This window comes from Chiloscyllium plagiosum, unplaced genomic scaffold, assembly GCF_037043375.1.
Source record: "Chiloscyllium plagiosum isolate Xiang-an unplaced genomic scaffold, Cpla_swu_hap1 HiC_scaffold_46, whole genome shotgun sequence".
Taxonomy (NCBI): Eukaryota; Metazoa; Chordata; class Chondrichthyes; order Orectolobiformes; family Hemiscylliidae; genus Chiloscyllium; species Chiloscyllium plagiosum.
The window spans coordinates 4,896,852-4,924,059 of record NW_028270184.1 but is presented as its reverse complement, the minus strand read 5'-3'; the positions used below and the strand labels follow the sequence as shown (position 1 = coordinate 4,924,059).

Sequence of the window (27,208 nt, the reverse complement as noted above, 5' to 3'; positions counted from 1 at the left end):
AGAAGCTGCCAGGCTGGAACTATGTACAGTTGTCAAGGTGGGTGGGGGGGTGGTGAGAAGAGAGCTTTCTTTGGGGTGGTGTTGGGGAGAAATGGCCGACTTTGGCCTTTGGGCTCAACATGAGAGCAGCCTTTAGGTGTAAAAGAAAAACCCATTTACTGTGCCCCCTCAACCCCTCCTCAATGGTTTTTATTCTGGTGCTGTTGTGAATCATTGGCAACTCGGGATGGTTACCTGGAGGAAGGTACATGGGCTGTGGTGCTGGCAGAGGGGTCTGTTGTGGACAAGCAGCCCAACTATGCCAGTGTGGTGCACGTATCCCACAGCAACAGATGCCCTCACACCCAGAATCTAGAGCACAAACGAACTTTGTTCCTCTCGCACCTCTCCGGAAAGATGGAGAATTATTTTGAGTTTTCCCAGACAGGAAGAGACGAGGTTTGGTTGCCCTATTCTCCACCTGCTCAGAGCGAGGCCAGCGGGGAGTCTCCAGGCAACAGTACACACCTCCCTCCCATCCATCGCCCGACATCAGGGCAGGGACACCCTGAGGACCACTCAGTCGCCTTCCCCTGACATCGATGGTGACACCGAGGCCCACAGCAGCTCCCACACTCATTGTAATGAGCTGGCGATGGTCTAAATGGTATTAATCACTGGACTGTTATTCCAGAGATGAACAGCGTGGTGCTGCAAAAGCACAGCCGGTCAGGCAGCATCCGAGGACCTGGAGAATCGACATTTCTGGCATTAGCCCTTCACCAGCTTGAAATGTCGATTCTCCTGCTCCTTGGATGCTGCCTGACCGGCTGTGCTTTTCCAGCATCACACTTTTCGGACTCTGATCTCCAGCGCTCACTTTCTCCCTGTCAGTCCAGAGACCCAGGTAACGTCCCAGGGACCCAGGTTCAAATCCTGTCACTGCAGGTGGTGGAATTTTAATATTACATGTGACTCCAGACCCCCAGTGACGTGGGTGACTCAAATGCCTTCTGGGCAATAAATGCCAGCCTAGCCAACTATGTCCATGTCATACAAAATGACTTTTTTTTTTAAAATGCTGGAGCAGCAGGAGCACTGACAGGTTAATTCTCTCCGCACCAGGGGCGGAGAGTAAATAAAGGTGATTCCACCTGAACTGGGCAGAGGTATCAAAGAAATACAATGCGTCAAAGGAGCCCCCAAGAGCACTTACCTCAGATATCCTCTCACACACACACACTGCGAATACAAAATTTTTGCAGATAATACTTGCCTCGATGATTGCATTAAAATAAAATGCAAGAATGAAAACACAGGTAAGGGATTCACTCTACACTGGACGAGAACTGGGACTGCGAAGCAGATAACTGGCAGATTGTGGAACTTTCAGAGGAATTTGGCGGATGGTTCAGAGGTAGTACTGTAGCGTATTCAGGAAGAGCCCCGAAATGGGGAAATCCATGTTTTGGTCAGTGTTGGTTGGCAAGCCGGTGGTCCTCGGGGAGTATGAGTATCGAACAGTGAGGAATAGTCCAGTTGGATGTCCTGTCTCTTTCTCTCTCCCTCTCTGGGTCACATTCATCCTCAGAAGAGCTGGATCATGGATTCCCGGGCCTGGCCTATTCCAATCCATTTAAACTGTCAGGGTAAAAGAGGGGACGGAGGTTAAAACGGGGTTGGGGTAAACACACACAATTCTTCTGACACCAGAGCGAAAATGAGTGGAGAGCGAACCCATGCCCAACAACTCAAACTAATCACCTCAAACACAAGAGAAATCCACATTCTCAAACTGCTTCCCCTCACCACACCCCACAAATCTCTGTAACCAGAAAGAATGCCAGTTAGTGTCTCTCCTTGGCCTCAGAACACCTCCTTGGTGTAACTCAGGCCCCCGGTGAGTCATCAGAGTGTTGGGGGGGAAAAAATAAATCAATCACTCCCTCAGCCCGCACACTCCACCCCGAAACTCACTCGGCACCCCGACATGCTCCTCGATGAAGTGCACGTAACCCCTGGCGTTCTCAGACAGCTCAGTGAAACTCCCCGCCTCCTTCGTGCTGCTCTTCCACCCGGCCAGGGTCACACACTCAACCTGCACTTAGTGCAGCACCTCCTGGTTGGCTGCGGAGAGAAAAACAAGGTGGGAGGTCAGGGAGAGAGCAGCTCAGAGCTTCAGCCAGAAAGAGGACAGTCTCACAGACATCGGTTTCCTCCCACAGTCCAAAGATGTGCAGGTCAGGGTGAATTGGCCATGCTAAATTGCCCGTAGTGTTAGGTAAGGGGTAAATGTAGGGGTATGGGTGGGTTGCGCTTCGGCAGGTCAGTGTGGACTTGTTGGGCCGAAGGGCCTGTTTCCACACTGTAATGTAATCTAATCGCACATAAATACGGTACACACACATGCCATATACCTCCCCTTCACTGACTGACACATACACCCCGCCCCCCCCGCCTCAGACACTGCCTCTCTCCAACACACACACCCCTGTCACAGAGACACACCGGCCCTCCCCTCACAGAGGCCTCCCACTCAGACTCCGCCCCTCCCCTCCCCTCAGACACCCCCTTCCCCACTCAGACTCCGCCCCTCCCCTCCCCTCAGACACCCCCTTCCCCACTCAGACTCCGCCCCTCCCCTCCCCTCAGACACCCCCTTCCCCACTCAGACTCCGCCCCTCCCCTCCCCTCAGACACCCCCTTCCCCACTCAGACTCCGCCCCTCCCCTCCCCTCAGACACCCCCTTCCCCACTCAGACTCCGCCCCTCCCCTCCCCTCAGACACCCCCTTCCCCACTCAGACTCCGCCCCTCCCCTCCCCTCAGACACCCCCTTCCCCACTCAGACTCCGCCCCTCCCCTCCCCTCAGACACCCCCTTCCCCACTCAGACTCCGCCCCTCCCCTCCCCTCAGACACCCCCTTCCCCACTCAGACTCCGCCCCTCCCCTCCCCTCAGACACCCCCTTCCCCACACAGACTCCGCCCCTCCCCTCCCCTCAGACACCCCCTTCCCCACACAGACTCCGCCCCTCCCCTCCCCTCAGACACCCCCTTCCCCACACAGACTCCGCCCCTCCCCTCCCCTCAGACACCCCCTTCCCCACACAGACTCCGCCCCTCCCCTCCCCTCAGACACCCCCTTCCCCACACAGACTCCGCCCCTCCCCTCCCCTCAGACACCCCCTTCCCCACACAGACTCCGCCCCTCCCCTCCCCTCAGACACCCCCTTCCCCACACAGACTCCGCCCCTCCCCTCCCCTCAGACACCCCCTTCCCCACACAGACTCCGCCCCTCCCCTCCCCTCAGACACCCCCTTCCCCACACAGACTCCGCCCCTCCCCTCCCCTCAGACACCCCCTTCCCCACACAGACTCCGCCCCTCCCCTCCCCTCAGACACCCCCTTCCCCACACAGACTCCGCCCCTCCCCTCCCCTCAGACACCCCCTTCCCCACACAGACTCCGCCCCTCCCCTCCCCTCAGACACCCCCTTCCCCACACAGACTCCGCCCCTCCCCTCCCCTCAGACACCCCCTTCCCCACACAGACTCCGCCCCTCCCCTCCCCTCAGACACCCCCTTCCCCACACAGACTCCGCCCCTCCCCTCCCCTCAGACACCCCCTTCCCCACACAGACTCCGCCCCTCCCCTCCCCTCAGACACCCCCTTCCCCACACAGACTCCGCCCCTCCCCTCCCCTCAGACACCCCCTTCCCCACACAGACTCCGCCCCTCCCCTCCCCTCAGACACCCCCTTCCCCACACAGACTCCGCCCCTCCCCTCCCCTCAGACACCCCCTTCCCCACACAGACTCCGCCCCTCCCCTCCCCTCAGACACCCCCTTCCCCACACAGACTCCGCCCCTCCCCTCCCCTCAGACACCCCCGTCCCCACACAGACTCCGCCCCTCCCCTCCCCTCAGACACCCCCGTCCCCACACAGACTCCGCCCCTCCCCTCCCCTCAGACACCCCCTTCCCCACACAGACTCCGCCCCTCCCCTCCCCTCAGACACCCCCTTCCCCACACAGACTCCGCCCCTCCCCTCCCCTCAGACACCCCCTTCCCCACACAGACTCCGCCCCTCCCCTCCCCTCAGACACCCCCTTCCCCACACAGACTCCGCCCCTCCCCTCCCCTCAGACACCCCCTTCCCCACACAGACTCCGCCCCTCCCCTCCCCTCAGACACCCCCTTCCCCACACAGACTCCGCCCCTCCCCTCCCCTCAGACACCCCCTTCCCCACACAGACTCCGCCCCTCCCCTCCCCTCAGACACCCCCTTCCCCACACAGACTCCGCCCCTCCCCTCCCCTCAGACACCCCCTTCCCCACACAGACTCCGCCCCACCCCTCCCCTCAGACACCCCCTTCCCCACACAGACTCCGCCCCACCCCTCCCCTCAGACACCCCCTTCCCCACACAGACTCCGCCCCACCCCTCCCCTCAGACACCCCCTTCCCCACACAGACTCCGCCCCACCCCTCCCCTCAGACACCCCCTTCCCCACACAGACTCCGCCCCACCCCTCCCCTCAGACACCCCCTTCCCCACACAGACTCCGCCCCACCCCTCCCCTCAGACACCCCCTTCCCCACACAGACTCCGCCCCACCCCTCCCCTCAGACACCCCCTTCCCCACACAGACTCCGCCCCACCCCTCCCCTCAGACACCCCCTTCCCCACACAGACTCCGCCCCACCCCTCCCCTCAGACACCCCCTTCCCCACACAGACTCCGCCCCACCCCTCCCCTCAGACACCCCCTTCCCCACTCAGACTCCGCCCCACCCCTCCCCTCACACAGGCCCCACCCCTCCACTCAGACTCCGCCCCACCCCTCCCCTCACACAGGCCCCACCCCTCCCCTCACACAGACTCCACCCCTCCCCTCACACAGACTCCACCCCTCCCCTCACACAGACTCCACCCCTCCCCTCACACAGACTCCACCCCTCCCCTCACACAGACTCCACCCCTCCCCTCACACAGACTCCACCCCTCCCCTCACACAGACTCCACCCCTCCCCTCACACAGACTCCACCCCTCCCCTCACACAGACTCCACCCCTCCCCTCACACAGACTCCACCCCTCCCCTCACACAGACTCCACCCCTCCCCTCACACAGACTCCACCCCTCCCCTCACACAGACTCCACCCCTCCCCTCACACAGACTCCACCCCTCCCCTCAGACACCCCCCTCCCCTCACACAGACTCCTAATTTCAGCTTCTCAAGTATTGAGAACAATACAGTACAGGAACAGGCCCTTCGGCCCTCCAAGCCTGTGCTGACCCATTTTGCCTTTCCATACTGAAACTGTCTTCTCTTACAGGATCCGTATCCCTCTATTCCCTTCCTGTCCATGTATTTATCCAGGTGTTTCCTGAACACTGTTATTGTATCTGCTTCCATCACCGCCCTCTGGCAGCGTGTTCCAGGCACCCACCACCTTTTGTGTGAGAAACCTCGCCTCACACGTCTCCTTTACACCCCACCACCCCCTCACCCCCTGAACCTGTGTCCCCTAGTGAATGACCCCTCCACCCTGGGAAATCGCCTCACACTTTCCACTCTAACCATTGCCGTTCACAATCTTATAAACTTCTACCAGGTCACCCCTCAACCTCCTGTGAGAACTAATCCAGTCTATCTGACCTTGCTACGTCACTTAAAATCCCCCCATATCAGGCAACATCCTGGCAAACCTTATCTGTACGCTCTCCAAAGCATCCACATCCTTCTGGTAGGGTGGTGCCTAGAACAGTACACACTCTGGATCCCCTCTCTGAATACCTCTTACTTCCTTTCTTTAAAACCCTCCCTTACATTTGGTACACATCCCTAATATCTCCTGATGTGGCTTGGGGTCAGATCTTTCTTTTTTTTAAGATTACATTACAGTGTGGAAACAGGCCCTTCGGCCAAACAAGTCCACACCGACCCGCCGAAGCGAAACCCACCCATAACCCTACATTTACCCCTTACCTAACACTATGTGCAATTTAGTATGGCCAATTCACCTGACCCTGCACATCTTTGGACTGTGGGAGGAAACCGGAGCACCCGGAGGAAACCCACGCAGACATGGGGAGGAAGTTAGGAGGACAGAGACCGGGAGGGGGTGACAGAGACTGGGAGGGGGTGTAGGGGCAGCAGGAATTTAGAGTTATAGAAGATACAACCTAAGAGACCAGGGCTGGGCGAGACGGAGGGATGGAGAGGAGAATGAAAAGCAGTCAGGGCCACGCGCTGAACCGAACACCGACGCTGATCTAGCGCGACACAGAGGCCCTGCCAAGTACTCACGCTGTGAAGCCATTAATCATGCAAGCGTATTTCACCAACACCAGATCCAGCTAGCCACATCGCCTCCTCCGGCCCGTGGTGACACCAAACTCATGGCCTCGCCGCTGCAGCAGCTCACCCAGCTCCTGGGAAACAACAGGCAGCACAGTGAGGGGTCAGGGAGTGACAGGGAGGTGGGAGTGAGGAAACCCGGGGTAGCAGGGACACTGACGCGACAGGCCAACCCCAGCTTTCAGTCAGACACGTCCCGGCAATAGGGCAATACACTTCAAACAGCCAGGAGGAGCGACCAGAGGACAGTGGGTACTCACGTTATCCTGTTCTGTGGGAAAGGCACCCACTCCCACCCTGGTGAGATATGCTTTCACAACACCATAAACCTCACCGATGTTGTGAGGGGGTATCCCCAGTCCAGTGCACACCCCACCCACAGTGCAGTTCGAGGAGGTCACAAAAGGATAGGTACCTAGAACAGAATACAGACAATGCATGGCTTGGTCACACCGAACTTAGCAAACCAGTGAAAAACAAGAGATGCCAGGTCGAACAGATCTATCTCACAGGCGTCAGGACTGAGCTGCAAGAAAACCAACTTCAGAAAAATCAAAGAACAATTTAAGTCAGTCAACACAGGGAGTGTATTGACTTTTCCCACTCTTGATGCTGCCTGCCTTGTTGTGTTCCCCCAGCCTCCTGCCTGTCCCTCCTGACACTGCCTGCCTTGCTGTGTTCCTCCAGCCTCCTGCCTGTCCCTCCTGACGCTGCCTGCCTTGTTGTGGTCCCCCAGCCTCCTGACGCTGCCTGCCTTGCTGTGTTCCTCCAGCCTCCTGCCTGTATCTCCTGATGCTGCCTGCCTTGCTGCGTTCCCCCAGCCTCCTGCCTGTCCCTCCTGATGCTGCCTGCCTTGCTGTGTTCCCCCAGCCTCCTGCCTGTCCCTCCTGATGCTGCCTGCCTTGCTGTGTTCCCCCAGCCTCCTGCCTGTCCCTCCTGACGCTGCCTGCCTTGTTGTGGTCCCCCAGCCTCCTGACGCTGCCTGCCTTGCTGTGTTCCCCCAGCCTCCTGCCTGTCCCTCCTGACGCTGCCTGCCTTGCTGTGTTCCCCCAGCCTCCTGCCTGTCCCTCCTGATGCTGCCTGCCTTGCTGTGTTCCCCCAGCCTCCTGCCTGTCCCTCCTGACGCTGCCTGTCTTGCTGCGTTCCCCCAGCCTCCTGCCTGCCTTGCTGCGTTCCCCCAGCCTCCTGCCTGTCTCACCTTGGATTCCAGCATCTGCAGTTATTGCCTCTCTGACCTGGTGACCCAGCAGGAGCTGATAGCCCTCAATCCTGGTTAACTGATTCGATTCACATCAGGTCAGCCAACCCAGACTGGTCAGGGGGCATTGCTGGTGGAGATGCTCAGGAATTGGCTATCTCCATAACTGCGGCCTCAGTGAAAATGATGAAACGTCAGTGGGAGAATGTAATGGTTTTGGAAGGGTTAATGTTGGGAGACTGTGTTAAGCTCCACCCAGTACTGATGACATTGCGAGGGTGGAGAAAAAGAACCAGTTCAGAGTCATAGAGATGTACAGCATGGATCTTAGAGTCAGAGTCATAGAGAGTAGAAACAGGCCCTTTGGCCCATCAGGTATGTCAACCAATAAACACCAAGTTATACTAGTCCCATTTACCTGTACTAGGTCCACAACCGATAGTGCCTTTGTGTTTTAAGTGCTCATCCAGCTGCTTCTTAAATGTTGCAAGTGTAGCTGTTTCCATCGTGCTCTCGGACAGTACGTCTCATATTTCTACTCCCCCCAGATGTCCTCTAAACTTAACCCCCCCCCCACCAACATAAACTTATGCCCTCTGATCTTAGACGTGGGGAAAACAATCTACCCAGTCTATACCTCTTATTATTTTGTATACCTCAGTCAGATGTCCCACACCCCCAACCTCCTCTGCTGCAAGGAAAGCGGCCTATCCAGTCTCAGACTTCCTGGTGAGTCCCCTCTGCATCCTCTCCTGACAGTGTGGTGACCAGCATATCCCATCTGTGGCCTAACCAATCTTGTACGGTCAGGACCCGTTTCCTCATGAGTATCTATCCTGCTCACATAGCTTGTGCCCGATCACTATCGCACAATAAACGACAAAGGTCCCTTCTCTTGAAGGCTCATTGGGTAGGGGAAAAAAACAAAAGCTGACAGTGCTTTGTTGCTTAATCTTAGATCAGAACACAATCCAGGTTTCCAATGAACTCAGGAGCAGAGAATTCCTGTAGACCCAGGAGCAGGAGTGGATACTTGCAGCTCTGAAGAATGTCAAGTTTTAACCAGCTCTCAAACAGTTAGCAGCTGAACAGTCAGTCAAACAGCCTGCAGACAGAGCTGTGGTAAAAATCAACCATGGAGGAACAGCCCTTTCACCTCAGACCTGGTAAGAGAAACGCGGGAGCAAGCGCCAACCAGAGGTCAGTCACACCTGGCAGTTACAGACTCAGTCGGGAAGTGAGAATCTGTAGGAGTAATCCAATTTAGGGGATCAACTAGGAAACAAACAGGCATCAGAGCTCTGTGTAAAGTTAGATATCCCTGTTGGACGAGGGGAAAAATCTCTAAATATTTTGACAAAAATTCATTGACAGGATGAGGGCGTCGTCATCTAGGCCCAGCACTTATTATCCATTCCTATTTGCTCAGGGGGCAGTTAAGACTGAACCACATTGTTGTGGGGGTCTGGAGACCAGGTGAGGGTGGCAGTTTCCTTCCCTAAATGACATTTGTGAATCAGATGGGTTTTCCCAACAATCGACAATGGGTTCATGGTCATCGTTAGATTCTAAATTCCAGCCTTTTTTTTTCCAAACTGAATTCAAAAGTTCATTGCCTGCCATGGTTGGATTTGAACCCGAGGACCCCGGGTCTCTGGATTAACAGTCCAACAGTAATACACTACACCGTCGCCATACTAGGGGCTGAAGTCCAACAATTAAGAAGGAACCCTTGTCACTCACGAACGTTGCCCCCACAGCTAGAGGACACCATGACACGCAGCTACACAGGGTAAGTCAACTGCACAAAAGTAATTTAAACTGAGATTGCAGCACCGGCAAAGTCACCACACCAGAACTGAACAGATTGCAGCACCATTAACAGCACAGAGCCAGAATTAAGCCGCAATTTAGAAGCCCTGAGGGTATCGGGTCCAACAAAAGAATACAGGCAGTTGACTGAGGCCACATTAAGAGGATATCTATAGTTTAAAACCTTGGTTTACTAAGGGAACAGACATCAGGCTTTACTTTGGCAAATCATGCAATGTAATAGGTATTTTTATTAGGCTGTGTAATCCAATTTGCCTGAAAAAAAATCTCAGTTAATCAACACAGATACAGAATCGTATAAACCAGTGGTACTATACTGAAGAGTTTAAAACCCTTCAAAGATAAGGAAAACACTATCTTCGTATTTTAAATACAGCATTATATCCGTGCTGTTTTAAGTACCTATTTAGAAAGAGATTAAAGCAACATCGATATATTGCAATATTAAAAGCCAGATAGAAAAGCAACATTGAGACACTGCAAAATGAAAACACTTTGAAGTGAGAATAATCAATAACGACATTAGGAAGATATGGCAGAAGGAATATTGCCTGGATGATTTAATATCAGGGTCAAAAGAAAACATCTCAGACATCTTGGAGAGAACTGCTCCAAAGATACAGAATTGCTTCCCACGTTTAGACACTAAATCACATGGTTAACAAGTAAGCTCACTATTATATTCAATAATTCCTAGATCTTATCATGTTCTGATGTCAAGACTTTAAAGAAGATACCAATACAGAAGAAAGTGCTTGACCACGGGGGACACATTTGTTCTGAAGAATTAAAGATATCTGTCAATGGATTGGTGTAAGGTGATAATGTGTGTGTGAGAGACACCCAAAACGAGAGCGAGACATTTTGTAGCTCAATGACACTGGGCATGTTAGCAGAGCAAGATTACCTCATGACCTTTTCCACATAGTTTAGACTCGTCTCTTGTCATGATGTACTGTTAAAATGGAAGACTGATGGAAAAAGGTAATTATTGGCCTTGGAATTCTGAATTCCTAACAGAACTGCTGTTGAAATTATTGATGAAGCTTTGTCAGATTTATTACAGTCCAAAGACAAATGTGACTTTGAAGAAAATTATCCAGATTATGAAGAAAGCAAAAACAATCTCGAGAGGAGGTAAACACCTTGGGGTGGGGGTGAGAGGGTGAGGAACTGTGGTCAGCTGCAAGGGGTGGGACTGGCACACAGACGGGGCAGTGACACAGCTTTGCTCTCCTCAGAATAGGAACGGTTGAACGTAGCTCAGAGTTTACTGCGGGCCTGCGGCGCGATTGGAGAGTGCAGCGCCCGCATTTTGGCTTCTTACCGAAGTCGATGTCCGGCAGCGTGGCGTTGGCACCCTCCACAAGGATCTCCTTGGGTGGTCCGCGGAGGGTCTTGTACATGAAATAAACCCCATCCTTCACCAGGGGGCGGATCCGCTCAGAGTATTCCTGCAGAGGAAGTGGGGAGGCACGGTTAATAAAACAACCCGACTCTCCCCTACCCTACGTGGTATAACACTCCGTACTTTCACCCTCTCACCTTCCGCTGCATTTTGGTAACGGAGAGGATTCCACTGGCGTGGAGCATGGCCTCTCCTCAGCTCTGCGCCAAAACATTCCAGCTCCACTTTTCAAAATGATACAACACCCCCTCCCCCCAGCCATGACTCCATTCTCAATCCCCTTTGCTCCCACACCAGCAGCAACCCCTCCCCCAACCCAAGAAATACTCTCTCTAGTTCAAACCCATCAAATCATCTTGATATTTCAAACACTTTGATCGGGTCACAGAGTCATACAGCGTGGAAACAGACCCTTCGGCCCAACCAGTCCATGCTGACCACATTCCCAAACTAAACTAGTCCCAGCTGCCTGCATGTGGCTCATATCCCTCCAAACCTTTCCTACTCGTGTACCTGTCGAAATGTCTTAAGCATTTTAAGTGTACCTGCATCTACCACTTCCTCTGGCAGTTCATTCCATGCACGAAACACTAAAAAAAAAAGTTGCCCCTCATCAATAATGGCCAGGTGCTGGCAAATGGGGTTGGGATATCTGGTCGGCATGGACGGGTTGGACCGAAGGGTCTGTTTCCATGCTGTACGTCTCTATGACTATGTCCTTTATAAAATCTTTCTCCTCTCACCTTAAAAATACATTCCTTCGTCTTGAGCTCCTTTACCAGAGGGAAAAGACCCTCATGAGTCACCTGATCAATGTCCCTCATGATTTTATTAACCTCTAGAAGGTTCTCCGCCCCCCCCCCACCCCGTGATGTAAAGTCCCAGTCTAAATTTTATATCTCAAACCTTCCCTTTTGCAGCAACACTCAGGGTCTTCGAGGTGGGGAATGTAGGTAGGGCAAGTTTAAGCTGTCCAAAGGCCAAATCGAGGGGGAAGGAAGCAAGGTATGAGGGTTACATGGAGGGCCCAGGCCATTCTACACCCCAACGGGAAACTGGGGAAGGAGAAACAGACCTCCAATACGTCCCAGGACTGACCAGGAGCGTGCAACCAACCCAACGAAGCCACAAGTACAAACTAGAGTTGAAACTTTATTGCTGGAACAGCACAGCAGGTCAGGCAGCATCCAGGGAACAGGAGATTCGACGTTTCGGGCACAGGCCCTTCTTCAGGAATCGGGCACAGGCCATTCCTGAAGAAGGGCCTGTGCCCGAAACGTCGAATCTCCTGTTCCCTGGATGCTGCCTGACCTGCTGTGCTGTTCCAGCAATAAAGTTTCAACTTTGATCTCCAGCATCTGCAGACCTCACTTTCTCCAGTACAAACTAGACCCAAGTTACCTTCAGTTTATCCAACTCTCCTTCAATATCGATGTGCAGCATTGGGTACATGCTTTTATATTGACGGGCAAGCCCTCTGAAGCTGGGGTGGAGGGGAAGAAAGGGAATGGAGGGAAGGGAGGGAGGGAGTGTAAGGTGGGGGTAGTGGGGGAGATGGAGGGGAGACAGGAGGTGGTGGGGAAAATGGAGGGAGGGAAAGAGTGGGAGTAAGATGAAAGGGGAAAGATGAGGGGAGGGGGAAAGGTAGGAGAAAGAGTGAGAGAAGTTAATGAGGGTTTAATACTTTGCAACGAATGAGCACATTTGACATAGCAAACCACCCTGAAGACCCTCACAGTTCAACGATTTCCACACCACAACAACCCAGTGAGGTTACCACACCTCTTCCAGACACCACGGGTGTGAGAGAGAGAGAGAGAGAGAGAGAGAGAGCTCCTGAGTGGAGTCTGGATCGTGAAAAGGTCGTGAACGAAACGGAGGAATGTCAGAGAACTCTCTCCCGGGCAGCGGTTCCAATTTAAATGCACCTCGTTACAGGTAGCTACCCCTTCAGTGCCAGGACAGAGATACCCAGAATTTGCTTCAATCCATTCCTGGGGAAGAGGGGGGAAGATCCGGGTCTTTGCGGGAAAGGCCTGGATCGGATTGCTGAGGACTTCCTTTCCGTCTGGTGCAGGACTCGTTGGAATTTTTACACCTTTCCCTCACTTTCTCCCCCACCCCACTTGGGCAGCCAGCTTTCCAAGCCCACCCATAACCATCCCCTGAACGGAGTGGGTCACTTGGGCCATTTTTCAGGGTGGTCGAGAGTCAACCCCGCATTGCTGAGAGTCTGGAGTCACATTGTAGAATAGAATGCCTACAGTGTGTGGAAACAGGCCCTTTGGCCCAACAAGTCCACACTGACCCTCTGAAGAGTAACCCATGCAGACCCATTCCCCTAAATTTATACCTGACTCTTAACCTAGCTATCCCCGAACATTATGAGCAATTTATTACGGCCAATGCTAAATTTAGCATGAACTGCTAATTGTGGGAGGAAACCAGAGCACCCAGAGATTGACGCGAGGAGAATGGGCCAAATCCACACAGTTGCCCGAGACGAGAATCGAACCCGGGTTCCCTGGCGCTGGGAGGCAGCAGCGCTAACCACCGAGCCACGGTGCTGCCCAGGCCAGATCAGGTATGGATGGCGGATTTCCTTCCCCGGATGGGAACGTGTATTCAGTACAGAAAGGAAACCTGTGATGGGTGGATGAACCACTTGAGATGGGTGATGAACCACTGAACATGTTTCAAGGCAGTGAGATCAGCAGTGGAATTACTAAGGTCAGGTGAGAAGGCGGAGTTTGAGGCTGTAACCAGCTCAACCCGGATATTACAGAATGGTGCAGCAGGATTCAGGGGCTGAATGGCCCACTCCAATTTTGCACGCACCTCGAGACATAGATGTTTGGTTTTGCGAGAACAGGTAGGATCTCAGTAACGACACCAGGGTTTTTTTTTAAAAAAACAGAAGGGGATATCCTCCCCTGTTTGTTACCTCTGCTAGAAGGCAGAAAGTAAGCGCTGATTCCTTACCATTTTGAAAACTCTTCAAAGTCCAACAGCAAGTCGCAGATACGGAGGCCGGTGCGAGAGGCTTTCGATGCGTACACTGGTCCGATGCCTTTCCTAGTGGTCCCCAGGCTGACAGGGATGAGAGAGAGAGAGAGAGACAGAGAGAGAGAGAGAGACAGACAGAGAGAGAGAGAGAGAGACAGAGAGAGAGAGAGAGAGACAGAGAGAGAGAGAGAGAGACAGAGAGAGAGAGAGAGAGACAGAGAGAGAGAGAGAGAGACAGAGAGAGAGAGAGAGACAGAGAGAGAGAGAGAGACAGAGAGAGAGAGAGAGACAGAGACAGAGAGAGAGAGAGACAGAGAGAGAGAGAGACAGAGAGAGAGAGAGAGAGAGACAGAGAGAGAGAGAGAGACAGAGAGAGAGAGAGAGAGAGACAGAGAGAGAGAGAGAGAGAGAGAGAGAGAGAGAGAGAGAGAGAGAGAGAGAGAGAGAGACAGAGAGAGAGAGAGAGAGACAGAGAGAGAGAGAGAGAGAGACAGAGAGAGAGAGAGAGAGAGATGAGAACAGGTCAAAGATGGGCCGGTCACCTCTGAACACTGACGCCCCGCAAATACGGCCCACCTCCCTCCAGTCTCAGCGAGGCGTGGTCCGGCACACTCACTTTTTCCCGGCCACCTTCTGACCTTGCTGCTCCTGCACACCATCCACTGCCTGATGGAAATCAAACACTGGAAACAAGAGGAGAACAGTCAAGTAGACTTACTATCAGTGACTACGCAGCACAGAACCAAGCCATTGGGTCCATCAGCTCTATGCCAGGCATCTATGCTTTCTCGTTCTGCTGGAGAAGTACAAGCAGCTGTCTCCCTCAGAAAGTTCAAGACTCTGAAGGGGTTTGACAAAGTAACTGGGGGGGAAAAAAAAGTGAAATCGTCCATTTTGGCAGGGAACGGTAAAATCCAAGGATTTTACGTAAACAGAGAGAGCCGGGTGCTTTAATCGCAAAATATGAGGATTCAGGGACAGAAGTAATTCCGAAAGCTCAGAATATTATGGTTTATTGAGGGGGGAATGGAATGTGAGCAATGTCATGCAGACGCTGGAATCTGTACTGAAAACGTAAAAATGCTGGAAATCACAGCAGGTCAGGCAGCATCCGTGGAGACAATAAGCTAACATTTAGAGTGGAGGTGAGCTCAGACGGCGAGTGGCCTACTCCAGGTTCCATCACTGAAAGGCATGGAGGTAAACACTGTAGCACAATGAGCACCTTACAGACAAAGGACACACTCCTGGAGAGAGACGGGTACACACAGAGGAAGCCAGTCAAGTGCAAGCCATCCCTCACCCTCCAGCATCTCAAACACACCACCAACTCACCGATGTGGGCTCTGTCCGATATCACCGACCGCGACTCCCAGCCTTCCAAACCTGCACGCGCGGGAGAGAGAGAGAGAGACAAGTGACAGAATTTGTCATCACGTTCCACAACGGATGATACTCTGGGCTAACACCACCCCCTCCCAAATAACAGCGGTATAGTCAATTGGGAGGGGGGGAACAAAAGAGGTGAGGAGAGATAGACAGAATGGGGGGGGGGGAGACAGATGAAAAATAGAAAGAGCGAGAGAGACAGACAGACTGGAATTAGTGAGTGCGCACATATATGCAAATTACTGGAGACATGCATACAAAGATAGTGAGAGACTCCGATAGAGCTCCGATTGGGCGGCACGGTGGCACAGTGGTTAGCACTGCTGCCTCACAGCGCCAGGGACCTGGGTTCAATTCCCGCCTCAGGCGACTGACTGTGTGGAGTTTGCACGTTCTCCCCGTGTCTGTGTGGGTTTTCTCCGGGTGCTCCGGTTTCCTCCCACAGTCCAAAGATGTGCAGGTTAGGTGAATTGGCCATGCTAAATTGCCCGTAGTGTTAGGTAAGGGGTAAATATAGGGGTATGGGTGGGTTGCGCTTCGGAGGGGCGGTGTGGACTTGTTGGGCCGAAGGGCCTGTTTCCACACTGTAAGTAATCTAATCTAATCTAATCTAAACTGCAATTCCTCATGACTTCAAAGTGAACAGCAAAGAGGCCTCATTGAAGACCAAGCAACTGCTGGGTTCTCAGAGAAAGCCCATCTGGTTCACTCATATCCTTCAGGGAATCCAGACCCACAATTACGTAGCTGCCTCTGAACTACCCGCTGGAGGGGCCAAACGTGACACTCGGTTGGATTGAATCGCTGGGAGGGTCCCTTCAGCATGTGCTTCAGAGGAGCTCAAAGGCCAGCTCAGGACGGACAATAAAACACTGGGCCAAAGTGAGGGCTGCAGATCAGAGTCGAGAGTGGGGTGCTGGAAAAGCACAGCCGGTCAAGCAGCATCTGAGGAGCAGGAGAATCGACGTTTCGGGCAAAAGCCCTTCATCAGGAAACATTAGACCAGACTCAGCCGGCAGTGCTGACCTCCGAAAAATAAGCAGGGGAGTAAAGGTACATAGAATCCCTACTGTGTGGAAACAGGCCATTTGGCCCAACCCATCCACACTGACCCTCCAAAGGGTGACCCATTCCCTTATCCTATTACTCTACGTTTACTCCCTAATTGATGCACCTAACCGACACATCCCTGGACACTGTGGAGCACTTTAGCACAGCCAATCCACCCTAACCTGCACATCTTTGGACTGTGGGAGGAAACCGGAGCACCCGGAGGAAACTGCACGCAGACACGGGGAGAATGTGCAAACTCCACACAGACAGTCGCCCGAGGGTGGGATCGAACCTGGGTCCCTGGTGTTGGGAGGCAGCAGTGCTCACCACTGAGACGTCCCAGAGCAGGGGCAGAGACCAGGTGGAAGACAACATAGGAGCGTTCAGACAACTGGTCTCCTCCAAACTCTCCAGGATCTCTCGCAAGAACTACAAACATCAGTCCACAGGGAGGTATAGCAGCACAGATAGAGTAGTCTAGGAAGCAGGGGTCGGAGGATAGGCAGGGGTCAGAGGATAGGCAGACATCGCTGGAGGTTAAGAGAACGAAAGACGATTTTACTGACCCATGTCAGCTCCTGAGAGGACTCGACAGGGGGCAAGTGGTAAACAATTTTCTGTTTTGCCGAAGACGGTGAGAGATTGTGGAACATACTCTTCCCCAGACAGCAGAGGAGGCTGGGTCATTAAACTCAGCCTCGAATATAGTCATGGAGAGATTTTCTGGATGGATTGGTGATGGAGTCAAGAGTTATTGCGGGGGGCAGATAGGAAATTGGAGCGGAGACCAGAAGCAGATTGGCTGTGATCTTATTGTATAGTAGCACAGGCTGGAGGGGCTGAATGGCCTACACCTGCTCATCAAGTCTGATGTCCCACTGTTTCCTGCGAGCTGCACAGCCGCACTAGAGGACTCTGTGCAGACACATTTGACATCTGCGTCTAGAAGTCATTCCAGAAACTGCTGACAACCTGGAAATAAAATTAGGGGGAAAAATGCTGCTACCTTCCTTCGGTGAAGGCGGCAAAATAACTACTCAGCAGGTTTAGTCCAGCTAACAATGTCCACCGGTGAACAAACATACAAAGCTGCATTTATATACCGCCTTTCACATTGCAGAATGTAACAAGACACTTTACTGGAACATTAACAAACAGCACATAGGAAGGAAATGCAACCAAACACTGGATTAAAGAGCTCAGTTTTATTGAACGATTTAAAGGAGAGATGACGAGCCAAGGTTTAAGGAGGCAATGGTTGAAGGACTGCAATGATCTTACAGACTTAAGGGATTGGAGGGGGTGATAGAGATAGGGAGGGGGCATAGGTGGTGACAGGGATAGGGAGAGGGCGTAGGGGTTGAAGGTGGTGACAGGGGTAGGAAGGGGTGTTGGGGCTAGAGGGGGTTACAGAGATTGGGGGGGGGGGGGGGGTGTGTGTAGAGTCTGGAGGAGAGACAGATAGGGAGGAGGCGTAGGGTCTGGAGAAGGAGGGGGAGATAGGGAGGGGGCATAGGGTCTGGAGAAGGAGGGGGAGATAGGGAGGGGGCATAGGGTCTGGAGAAGGAGAGGGAGATAGGGAGGGGGCATAGGGTCTGGAGAAGGAGGGGGAGATAGGGAGGGGGCATAGGGTCTGGAGAAGGAGGGGGAGATAGGGAGGGGGCATAGGGTCTGGAGAAGGAGAGGGAGATAGGGAGGGGGCATAGGGTCTGGAGAAGGAGGGGGAGATAGGGAGGGAGCATAGGGTCTGGAGAAGGAGGGGGAGATAGGGAGGGGGAAGATCGTAGAGAGATTTGAAAACAGTAAAGAAACATGTAAATGTGGATAGAGACTGACAGACCGTCTGTGCAGGCTCCCGGTCAGCACCCTCTCAGCTTTCTCGAAGAGTCCTGGGATGTGAATAACCACCCCATTGCCTGGAGATACAAGAGCTGCAGTCAACAGCTGCCTACAAAACCACTCAGCCCATTCAAACCTCACGGGCCTTTCCCACCCCTTTTGTCTCCCACAGGCACTGGCCTAGGTGGACGAAGATGGAGGTGGGGGTGGGCGAGTTTGTAAACTTGCAGACAATGTCAAAGGTTGATGGAGCTGTGGACAGTGTAGAAGGTTGTCAAAGGGTACAGTGGGATATAGATCTGATATGGCCAGAGAAATAGCAGATGGAGTTTAATCCAGGCAAGTGAGAGGAGCTGCACTTTAAACAGTTAAACAAAAGTGTACAATTAATGGCAGTACCCTGAACATACTGACATACAGAGGGACCTTGGGATCAAGTCCATAGCTGCCTGAAAGTGGCCATGCAAACAGATTGAGGTGGGAAAGGCAGCTTGCCTTTATTGGTCAGGGATACAAGAGTCACGATGCCGTGTTGCAGCTTTGCAAGCCTTTGGTTAGGCCGCACTTCGAGTATTGCGTTCAATTCTGGTCACCACGTTACGGGAAGGATGTGGAGGCTTTGGAGAGGGTGCAGAAGAGGTTGACCCGAATGCTGCCTGGATTAGAGGGCGTGAGCTACAAGGAGAGGCTGGAGAGGTTGTTTTCTTTGGAGGCTGAGGGAAGACTTGATAGTGGTCTAGATTAGATTAGATTACTTACAGTGTGGAAACGGGCCCTTCGGCCCAACAAGTCCACACCGACCCGCCGAAGCGCAACCCACCCATAACCCCTACATTTACCCCTTTAACCTAACACTACGGGCAATTTAGCATGGCCAATTCACCTGACCTGCACATCTTTGGACTGTGGGAGGAAACCGGAGCACCCGGAGGAAACCCACGCAGACACAGGGGGAGAATGTGCAAACTCCACACAGTCAGTCGCCTGAGGCGGGAATTGAACCCGGGTCTCTGGCGCTGGGAGGCAACAGTGCTAACCACTGTGCCGCCCAAATTATGAGATCGTAGATCGGGAAAAATATTCTGACCGTCAACCCGGAGTTGAAATGTCTAAACTGGGAGGCATGCATTTAAAGTAAGAGGGGGAAAAGTTCAAAGGAGGTGTGAGGGGGCAATTTTTTTTTTTTGAAAACAATAGAAGAAGTCTGGAATGCGCTGCTGGGGTAGTGTTGGAGGCAGGTATGATTGGGGCATTTAAGGGGCTTTTAGATAAGCACATGAATATGTAAGGAACGGGGGGATACGGAGCAAAGGCAGGCGGAAGATTTTAGTTTAACTTGGCAAAAAACAGAACTGCAGATGCTATAAATCAGAAACAAAAACAAATTACTGGAAAAGCTCCGCAGGTCTGGCAGCACCTGGGGAGAGAAACGAGAGTTAACCGTTTCGGGGTCGAATGACCTTTCCTCAGAAGAACCGCAGTTCTGAGGAAAGATGATTCGACCTGAAATGTTACCTCTGATTTTCTCCACAGTTGAATTTGGCGTCCTAATGGACAACACTGTGGGCTGAAGGGCCTGCTGCTGGACTGTTCAGTGACCGTCTTGGGCGGGGGGGGGGGGGGCGGGGGGGGGGGGGGGGGGGGGGGGGGGGAGGGTGTCAAACCCCAGACAGCTCACTGACATTGGCTGATCAACACCTCCTCTCCCCCCCCTCCCCCACACGGCCTGCATCCTTATCACCAGTTAGCAGATTGTAGACAAATACCCATATGTGAGTCCAGATATTATCATCTCAGAGACCTTGTATTTAAAAAGGCTGATCCTGAGAAACAGACAGACACAGTCAGGACCAGGCTCCTTGCACAGATTGTTAACTCAATCCCCGGCCAGAATGAATTTCTTCCTGAAAGCCACATTTTGGAAACGTGCGCAGTTTGACTAACAGCTGCCAAGCTGAGCGGATTGTCCAGCAGTCTCAGAGAGCACAGTTCCTCACACAGAGGAACTTAAATCTAAATCTCGTTTCCCCCCACCCGCAAGGAAGCTGCTGAGACTGCATGGGAGCACAGAGCGGGGGGATAACTGAGGGCAAAATAAAAATCAGTTGAAACAACAAAAAAAAAGGCAAGAACAGCCTGTACAAGGGGATAGCATGAATGTAAAGGGTGAAAGCCGAATAGCCCACAGTTTGGAAAATTGAGAGACTGCAAACACACACATAGGACAGGTGTCTGAGAGCAGGAACTGGAACGCCAAAAGAACAGGCTTTTCCCCTCTGATAAAGTGACCAGCAGTGAAGGAAAAGGAGAACCTGACTCTGTAATTTGTTGAGATAAGGTGCAATCAGGTGTACGGGATTCACAAAGATAAGGTGGCGTCTCCACGTGGCTTTGGGTCAGAAATCAAAACCAGTTACGGTTTTGTTGCAAGGGATCTTTGTACCTTGCTTTAAGGACTGTAATGCTGACCTTTACTTTTCCATTCTTCTGATCTATACCTAGGATTTCTTCTCGATGTATCTTTGTGCCTAAGATGGTGCCAGAAATGGCGATTTTCTACAGTTTTTGCTGTACTTACGTACTGCAACAATAAACTCAAATATGCAGCTCCAGGTCACTGACTGAGATAACTCTGGTCAAATCCCTGAGGTGGGGGGGTGGGGTCAAGTATACATCTACTAACCAATCAGGGTATTACATGGGTGGTACAGTAACTCAGTGGTTTGCACTGCTGCCGCACAGCGCCAGGGACTCGGGTTTGATTCCACCCTCAGGTGATTGTCTGTGTGGAGTTTGCACATTCTCCCCCGCGTCTGCGTGGGTTTGCTCTGGGCGCTCCGCTTTCCTCCCACAGTCCAAAGATGTGTCGGTTTGGATGGATTTAGTGCCCAGGTTAGGATGGATTGGCCGTGCTAAATTGCCCCACAGTGCCCAGGGATGGATAGGAGACAGCAGATAACACTTCAAGTTCGGGGATGACCGTCATTCAGAATTGCAGATCTGAAGAGTCATCCCAGACGTGAAGCATTAGTGCTGCTCCTGTCTCCACAGATGCTGCCCAGTTTCTTCAGCATTCTCAGTGTTTGTTTCTGGGGGGGGGGCGGTGTCAGCAGTGAGGTAGCAGCGACTCATGGCTCTGGGAACGGAGGCCCACGTACCTTATGGAGACGTGGCTTTAAGACACAGACGTTTCCCTTCCTTCTTCACTCGGTTCCTTCTATTTCCGCTTTCTATATATTTTTTTAAAATTCTGCTTTTTGTAGCTAAACTAGTTGTTTTGGTTTTGTTTCTATCTGTTACTATAGATTCTGGTTTTTTGCACCAGAGACTGAGCCAGGGAACAGAGGAACCTCGATTATCCGAAGGACGCGGGCGGGGAGTTATTTAGTTTGGTTAAATCGAATTTCGGATAATCGAATGCCAGATAACAGCTCAGCCAAGCGTCAGGACCTTATGATCTTGCCAGATAATCTGATATTCGGACAAATGAATGCAGATAATCGAGATTCCTCTGTACGCTTTTCACTTACTTTTGTTCCCTTGTACTCGAATACGTCTGACAATAAAATCTAACTAGGAGAAAGTGAGGACTGCAGATGCTGGAGATCAGAGCTGAAAATGTGTTGCTGGAAAAGCGCAGCAGGTCAGGCAGCATCCAAGGAGCAGGAGAATCGACGTTTCGGGCATGAGCCCTTCTTCAGGAATGAGGAGAGTGTGCCAAGCAGGCTAAGATAAAAGGTAGGGAGGAGGGACTTGGGGGAGGGGTGTTGGAAATGCGATAGGTGGAAGGAGGTTAAGGTGAGGGTGATAGGCCGGAGTGGGGGCGGGGAGGTCAGGAAGAAGATTGCAGGTTAGGAAGGTGGTGCTGAGTTCGAGCGTTGGGACTTTCTTGGCAGAGGAGATGACCTGGGGTGTGCAGTGAGAGAGGGACTCGCTGAAATCCTTATAGAGGGAGGAAGAGAGCTTCTTCAAGTCTTTTTCTGGGCAGAGGAGATGACCTGGGGTGTGTTTTTTCTAACTCTAACTCTAATTCTAAGTTGGAAAAGTGGGAGATTTGTTTGAGCTGGCACAAATGCCAGTGGAAAAGCTGTAAAGATTGTGCCTTTTTACTTTTTGTTATTTTACAACTATAGACTGAAATGAAAACAAACAGTTCTCTGTTTGTTTGAAAGGATGGTTGCTAGGTTTGAAAGTACATAACCTGAAACTTGTGGCAAGCATCATTAGTAGCTGTTTGAACAAGCAAATTGAAGTGGTTGCAGATAAACCAGAACTGAGGGATTTTTTTTATTCTGATGCAGATTTGGTTGGCAACATAAATTCAACCGGTCTACGGACTAGTGACCAGTTATCGATGACAAAGGCCTCCTGCCGGCTGAAACCTGTGATTGGTTCTCAGGTAAGTGAACGCCTTGGGGCTGACCACAAGATATGACGGGGAGGGGGGGTGGGGAGAAAAAAAAAAGTGTTTTGCTCTCCACCTGCACAGTCTCTGTTCTCTGCAGAGAAAATCTACTTTAATCACCTTCCCTTGGGTAGTTGTTCTAGGCTGAGGGTACAAGCAAACTAGCCACCTTGTATTTCTTGCAAAAAAGTGGCAGCATCTGGAAAAAGCAACTAAAAAGCAACATTCTGACCAGCAAAAGGGTCATCTCAGCAACCCGTGAATACAAACAACTGATGCCGCTCCAGCTTTTCTGCAAACATAACACTTTTCCTGTTTCCTTGTCTAAGAGTGTGTGTATGTTTAGGTTTATAAGGGGATTAGACTTTTAATTGGTACTGTTATATGGTTGGTACATGTAGGTACAGTCTAATTCCTTGTAATAAACAGTAATTCTTGTTAAATAGAGAAACCTGGTCCATGCTCTCTGTCACCCTCAGTCTGAGTCTAGAGTCAAATTAGGAAATTCTAAGTACTTACTTAAAAATCTCGAATCTTTGTGACATCACTAGGAATAATGGGGCTCAATTTTCGATGTGCCGCCCAGTGAGGTGTAACAGAGCCAATGGCGTTAACACAGGGCCCTGCAGGCAACTACTACCCACTTGTAATCCTGCAATAATCTCTCTCCAGAACTACAATGCCAGTACCCTGTTGTGGATACACAAGCAGCATTGGGAGCTGCACAGGTCAAGTGAAGAGAGTGGGGATAGCGTCCAAACATCTGTACTTCATTGTCTGCCATTTCATAATGGATGCCTTTGTGCTTTAAAGGGTATAACTTCAGTCAGATAAACGCAATTTTTTTTGCTGATTGGTTTAGAAAGCTCTGCTTACAGTAAATACAGTATTCTTACAGGTGAAGTTACTTCCGTCCTAAACAGCAGGAAAGAAGATTATCTCAGTGGTTTCAACACAGTGGTACCACCCCAGGGGTAATTGGTCTTTTGAAGCAGTTTATGGATTAATGTGGCTTGGTTATCAGGTTGCACACCAACAGTTTGCAATTGTTTTACCTGTGACTGAAATCTACTCATTTATAACAAAGGTTCTGCCAACTAACAATTTTTACAAATTGAGACAGGGCACCCAAGGAAGGATCTATTTGTCTTGGAGGGAGTACAGTGGAGCTTCACCAGACTGATCCATGGGATGACAGGACTATCCCTTGACGAGAGACCGAGACTGGGCTTGTATTTCCTGCAGTTTAAGCATGAGAGCTAATGCAACTGAAGAATAGAGAATTCTTACAGGGCTCGATATGTTGAAACACAGAAAGGAAGCTTCCCCCAAGAGTGTGTGTGGTGGAGGTAAGGAACTAGCACAGAGTGTCTCAGGATAAGAGGCTGGCCCTTCAGGACTCTCAGAAGGAGGTATTTCTTCACTCAGAGCATGGGAAATCTTTGGAATTCTCTACCCCAGAGGGCAATGGAAGCTCAGTCAGTACGTTCAAGACAGAGATTGCCAGATAAGAAAGATATCAAGGAATAGAGTGAGAAAACGGTATTGAGGTAATGATCAGCAATGGTCCTGCAGAATGGCAGAGCAGAGACTGAATGGATTATTCTTGCTCCCAGTTCCTGTTCAAGAAAGCTCACCTCAAACTGTTAACGTCTCAATGTTACAAACTGTTTTACAAATCAGTGTGCTGCACCACGAAGGGCACTCACCAATGAAGGATGTGGCATTCTTTGTTGATTACTCCACTGGGCAAGAGGTGGAAGTTGTACTCGACAGAATCCACCACAACGGTGTGCCCTGCATTGTTCCCACCCTGGGAAGGGGACAAAGCAGAAGAGAATTTTTATAGTCAGACAGGAGTTATCACATCTGGGAATAGGGAGTGATCACTCATCCTACAGCAAGATTCCTGTATTTCATATAAGTTAGTTTAAGGAGCACTGGTTGTTCGATCACCCTAATCTCTTCCCCTCCCTCTCTGCAGCCACTTACTTGATCCTTCTCCAGGTTGAGGGTTTCAGCATGGAATGGTGACGTCCCAACAGGAGCTGTTACCAATTCTGCTCTGGGGAGCAACACTGGATAGTTACAGACAAAGTACATATACATCATTCTCACAACTGATGATGCGTCGATGAGATCTGCTCCAGCTCTTTAGTCGGATCACCACTGACAGGGCCACTGCCTGCCCTCCCAGACCAGGAGAATATCCCCAGAGTTGCTGAACTAGGCACTGCTCAGGCAAAGTGTTTGGGGGGGGGAGGTTTCCCAGGTGGCAAATGCTACCAGTGCACAGACACATGGGGAATGACCTATCATTGGCAGTGAATCAACCATGAGCAATATTGCAGCCAGATTCTAACCCTGCTGCTCTGATCCCCTTCTAATACAAGAGTACCCAGGTGATCTCTTTTTTGATGAGGTGGTCTGAGGGAGAGAGGTGACAAACCCTGCTGCTCAACATCCCTGACAAAGAGCCTGTCCGTGGGATTAACTGTGACCAGACAAGACAAGGCCCCATCACCCAAAAGGGAGAAGGGCTGCCTTGTATAGACGATGCAAAGGACGTAATGACCTTGCAATACTTTCTACATATATTATGCAAAGGAGGTGATGACCTTCAATGCCCTCTGCATAAATTACACAAATAAGGTGACCTCACAACATCACTACATATATTATACAAATTAGGCAATAACCTCACAATGCATTCTACATAACTTATGCAAAGACGGTATCGTACTGACAGATCTTTTATGCAAATTTATGATTCCTCACAATGCTTTCTGCATACATTATGCAAACAAGGTGACCACTTGACAATACAAAAACTACAAGATGCTGCAAATCAGAAACAAAAACAGGAATTGCTTTGAAAACCCAGCGGGTCGGGAAGCGTCTGCGGACAGAAAGCAGAGTAAGTGAAGTAAATGCTTAAAAATGTGTTGCTGGAAAAGCGCAGCAGGTCAGGCAGCATCAAAGGAGCAGGAGAGTCGACGCTGCCTGACCTGCTGCGCTTTTCCAGCAACACATATTTAAGCTCTGATCTCCAGCATCTGCAGTCCTCACTTTCTCCTAAGTGAAGTAAACGGCCTTACAAAACCCTCTGTGCGTATTAGGACACTTTCAAAGTTGCAGCTCAGGGCGCACCAGGCACTGCTGCTGCAAAGACGCTTCAAGTTAGAGCATGTTGCAGAGCAGTGCAGCACAGGAACGTGCCCTTCGGCCCATCACGTGTGCGCAGACCATTCTAATGGACCGGCCTGCACATGGTGTGGGGGAGGGTTCTGCACCGCCCTCTATTCCCTGCCCATTGAGGTGTCTGTATAAATGCGTCTGGGTCCAGCTTCCCCCCCGTCTCACCTGGCAGCGGCAAACCAGCTCGGCGTCCTGCGCCAGCAGATCCACCACCTTCCCCTTGCCCTCATCCCCCCACTGGGCGCCCAGCACCACCGTCACCCGGTTACCGAGCGGCTCGGGACTCGGCGGAGCCACCGGCCATCAGCGCCATTCATCGCCTGGGGAGGTAGGTGGTAGAAGCGAGTCAGTGCGCATGCTCCATCCGAACCCCCGCCCCTCTACAGGTGTCGAAGTCAGTGCGCATGCTCCATCCGAACCCCCCCGCCCCTCTACAGGTGTCGAAGAGTCAGTGCGCATGCTCCATCCGACCTCCCCGCCCCTCTACAGGTGTCGAAGAGTCAGTGCGCATGCTCAATCCGACCCGGTCAAAAGCCCCGCCCCTCTACAGGTGGCGAAGGGAGTCGGTGCGCATGCTCCATCCGACCCGGTCAAAAGCCCCGCCCCTCTACAGGTGGCGAAGGGAGTCGGTGCGCATGCTCCATCCGACCCGGTCAAAAGCCCGGCCCCTCCTTCCCCACGGCTCTTGCCGAAGAGAGTCAGTGCGCATGTTCCGTCACCTTCCCGGCCGGGAAGCCCCCGCCCTTCCTTTTCCAGAGCGGCGGTCGATGTGAATCAGTGCGCATGCTCCGCCAAGACCAAGCAAGCCCCGTCCCTCGACTCACGGCGAGAGACGAAGGGACTCAGTGCGCAGACTCGGCCGCGGACACGGGAACCCCGCCCTCTCCCTTGACACCGGCGGCGGTCGAAGAGACTCCGCCTCCCCCTCGAATCACGTGCATGGTGGAGGAGTGAGTCAGTGCGCATGCCACGCCCCACCCTTTGCACCGCGGCAGCCGAAGGGAGTCAATGCGCATGCTCCACCAGGGGCCGAGACAGCCCGCCCCTCCCTTTAGACAGAGGGAGTCAGGGCTGGGGTTTATCGATTGCTCTCCCTGCAGTGTGGGAACAGGCTCTCGGCCCAACTAGTCTACCCCTACTCTATATTTACCCCTGACTAATACACCCCTGACCTGCACATCCCTGGGCACTATGGGACAATTTAGCACGGCCAACCCACCCTAACCTGCACATCCCTGGGCACTATGGGACAATTTAGCACGGCCAATCCACCCTAACCTGCACATCCCTGGGCACTATGGGACAATTTAGCACGGCCAATCCACCCTAACCCGCACATCCCTGGGCACTATGGGACAATTTAGCACGGCCAACCCACCCTAACCTGCACATCCCTGGGCACTATGGGACAATTTCCCACGGCCAAACCACCCTAACCTGCACATCCCTGGGCACTATGGGACAATTTAGCACGGCCATTCCACCCTAACCTGCACATCCCTGGACACTATGGGACAATTTAGCACGGCCAAT

The 27,208-nt window shown here is 52.1% G+C and overlaps 1 pseudogene across 1 annotated transcript; it reads right to left on the bottom strand.

The window, feature by feature from the left end:
- Positions 1 to 801: 801 nt before the first annotated feature.
- Positions 802 to 26,384, bottom strand: LOC122543824 (adenylosuccinate synthetase isozyme 2-like; annotated as a pseudogene). The gene is made up of 11 exons (XR_015754551.1): positions 26,287 to 26,384; positions 25,841 to 25,958; positions 24,187 to 24,290; positions 18,074 to 18,149; positions 15,127 to 15,177; positions 13,768 to 13,875; positions 12,187 to 12,268; positions 10,705 to 10,831; positions 6,296 to 6,420; positions 1,957 to 2,106; positions 802 to 1,620 (listed from the first exon to the last, which is right to left on the bottom strand). The product of XR_015754551.1 is annotated as an adenylosuccinate synthetase isozyme 2-like (transcript).
- Positions 26,385 to 27,208: the final 824 nt, after the last annotated feature.